Source organism: Acartia tonsa, chromosome 2, assembly GCF_053477335.1.
Source record: "Acartia tonsa isolate MP-2025a chromosome 2, ASM5347733v1, whole genome shotgun sequence".
NCBI classification, from domain to species: Eukaryota; Metazoa; Arthropoda; class Copepoda; order Calanoida; family Acartiidae; genus Acartia; species Acartia tonsa.
The window spans coordinates 16,128,299-16,131,873 of NC_137261.1; positions in this window are offsets into that span (position 1 = coordinate 16,128,299).

Below are 3,575 nucleotides of genomic sequence, written 5' to 3' on the forward strand. Positions count from 1 at the left end.
ATTTTTCGTGAATATTAAGATAAAAATAATAAAATTGACACCAGTTTTGTTAGTCCGGGCCTACAACCTCTTGGGCTTACAAAACTGGTGTAATTTTTTTATTTTCAATTTAATATCCGCGGAAAGCTGAGTTGATTACGATGCGATAAATAACTATTTTAATTTTTCCCTTTAATTTGCACAACCTTTCCCCTGAGGTTCTGATGTAAAACTCTTGAGTGATGCCAACAATTATCTGAAGACATACTTGACCTACCAATGAAAACCATGAGTGTCTTATCTTCCGAAGTTAATACAATCTATCGGAAGATACTCTCCCATTCTCCGTTACTCGCAATATTAAAATTATCGGAAACCAAGACAAGGCTCCTTAACATAAGAATGGGCATGGGGTTATGCTATACAGAAAGGAGAAATTGGTATAAAAAGGGAAATATAAAGGTTCGCAAATGTTTGTAGGTGTGTAAAGGTAAATTTTGATTGGCAGAATGTTGTATAAAGGTATGTTGCCGCCAGGTAAATATTTGCCGTGGCGCTAACTTTTTTTTATGCATATTCAATCAAGGATCATAGGGATAAGACAATGACCCAATGATGATATACAAAATCACCCCTTCTGTAGATTAAAATTTGTGGTTGAAACGCTTGAACACTAAATTTAATTAACCAACAAATGAATGTCCCCAAACTTGTCAAGCCAACGAATAAGAAAAAGTTATCACAAAACTTTGGGGACTAGTGCAATGAACAGACCATTGTCCCGTTTTTCTATGATAAACAATACATGTGGGTAACACTTAGATTTGAATATATAGATATAATGAAATAGTTTGAGAATTGTACAGAATAGATTATTTAATAGATAAGATCTTATTTTTCATTTATTTATCATATAATGTAATAAAGCTTTTTTTGTATAATGTATCGATGGATCTTCCTAATTGTTGAGCCGATTTACATCTTTTACATTAAAGCTTTTATATTTCATGAGATGGGTTTAGGATATTCTTTTTTATAGATAAGTCTTGGTATGGTTTTCTATCCTTCCTATCCCTGATACAACCAGAAGGAATACAGAAAAAATGGATCTACTGCAGTTAACGGTAAAATATTGCTGGTAACGAATTTTGCCAAAAATCTATGAATTTTAAAGGCTGCTAGCTGCCAAACGGCTGAACGTACTTATCATGCCCGCAAACTGTTTTCAGCAGCATAAGAAGGCCTACAAATAATCTTTAATGGCCATAAATCAATAATGCATAATTTTCTCGCAGTGCGCGAAAAAGGCCTATTTTACGCTTTTTTTCTTCAGTGAAGCTTTCCCTGTGCATCATTGGATCTTGGCTATTCCAGATTATTTGTAGGCCTTCTTATACCGCTCAAAATGGTGTGCGGGTATGATCTGAACGTTCAGCCGTTTGGCAGCTAGCAGCCTTTAAAATTCATAGATTTTTGGCAATATTCGTTACCAGCAATATTTTACCGTGAACTGCAGTAGATCCGAAAAAAATACTTACATCATTGTTCTCTTTATAAAATACATTAAACTTAGAAAAGTTTTATTTAAATCTCTGAAACAACGGCGCATTTTAGAGCATAAACATTTCAAAAGGTGCATGAGATGTTTTATTCTGGTAGAATTTTGTGCTTTAAGGTAGAATTTAAAAAAAAATACTTAAAAACAGTATCTTAACACAGACAATAAAATATTCTACCAATTACACTAAAAATATTTGTTCAAAATTTCTTCATTGAAAACAAATAGACGAAGTTGACCCTTCAATTTCAATCTAAGTTAAAAAAAATAAAAATCCAAACCAAATTTTACTTTAGGGAGTTGAGACACCCTCTCACAAAATCTTTATAAAATTTCCTGAAGCTTTGGTATAAATGTAAAATTAAAAATCCAAACCCGATTTTACTTTGGAGAGTTAAGACACCCTATTCCAAAATCTTTATAAAATTTCCTGAAGCTTTGGCCGGTATAAATGAGAACCATAGCTGTCAAATAGTTAGTGAGATCCTGCGGCTACACACACACACACACACACACACACACACTTACTCTTGTTAATTTTATATAGCCCTATGACAAACATCATTCTACCTACTTGTATCCTCGTATGATATAAAGTAGTATAGTTTTGTTTTCTGTAGATAACAATCTTGAAAATAGCCTTTTAAAAAATCTTCGTGTGGACGTTCTAAACTTCAATCTGGAATTTAAAGCTGAAGTTTTTGCTGACTTTAGTTCTGATATCTGACACATCTTTAATCGTAATAAACAATGCAGACCATAATCATTTAAAATTGGATATGCTAGCCTACATTATGTTTCATGATTTAGCCTTATAATTGTACTTTATATAGAAACTAGCGGCTAAGCCCCTAGAGGCCTTTAGTGTCACTTTAAATGTTTTTTTTTTAAACTAATACGATATCTATCTATGTTGTTTTCAAGTATCTACGATACCTTGCAATGTTGCGTTTTTTGTGATTTCTTTTGGGAGGGTGTTGGTTGGTACCCTCCCTCAAAATAGTTATAAACCTTCCCGGGACCTATGAGAAGCTACCCTGTTATGAAGAACCCGATCAGTGCAGTGGTTATCGAGATCCTTTGGTACAGACAAACATAAAGAAACACAAACACAGAGACAAACACACTTCCTGTTACTTTATTATTAGGATAATTTAAGATTTAGAGTCATAAATACCAGGAAGAAAGAGGGGACAATGGGCTGTTTATTACACTAGTCCCATAGTTTTATAATAACGTTTTCTTATTTGTTGGCTTAACAACATTAGGGACTTTAGTGAATTTAGATTCCTGCATACATCCTACTTAAACAATATATTTTGAGAGTTACCAAATGATGACGACCTTTACATTAGTAATCAAATGAAATAAATATTTTAAAAGCTTTTCTCGTATTCATTTGAATCCGGTGGATAGGAACCGGTTCTCATGAATACGAAAAAACTATGTCTAGCATCGTATTATATCCAGTTTTCTACGAATATAGAAATGTACAATCATAAGATTAAAACTAGTTTTTTTAGCCCCGTGGTGCCGAAGGCGGAAAGCCGTTTATAATACGATACGAGAAATAACTATTCTATTACTAGAGTCGGTCCGTAACGGTTAGCTCTTTTCGTTAATTTGAATAGGTAGGACATGGAAAGCGCAACAACTCTATAATCGTTACCAGAAAGTCCGTACGTCCATTTAAAACATGCTAATTTCTTACTTTTTTGACAACAAATTTTGAATGTTTTAACTATGTTATTCATCTGATTTTGGAACACTGATTCCTATTGCAACAAGATATAATTTGTTATTAGCGAAGCATCTATCTATATATTCAAATTCTAAAAATGTAAGTATGTCCTTAAACAGTATAATTATTCAAGCAGGTTTTCAACAAATTTAGTTACAATTTTGGTAATACTTATGCATTTATATTCAGATTATTCAGTTCTGACACTCTACAAGTGATAATGTTCGTTTGTCCTTTCGTTTCAGAGCTTCGCTTTTATGGATGTTGTCATCCTTGTTAAAATTGGAATGACGAATA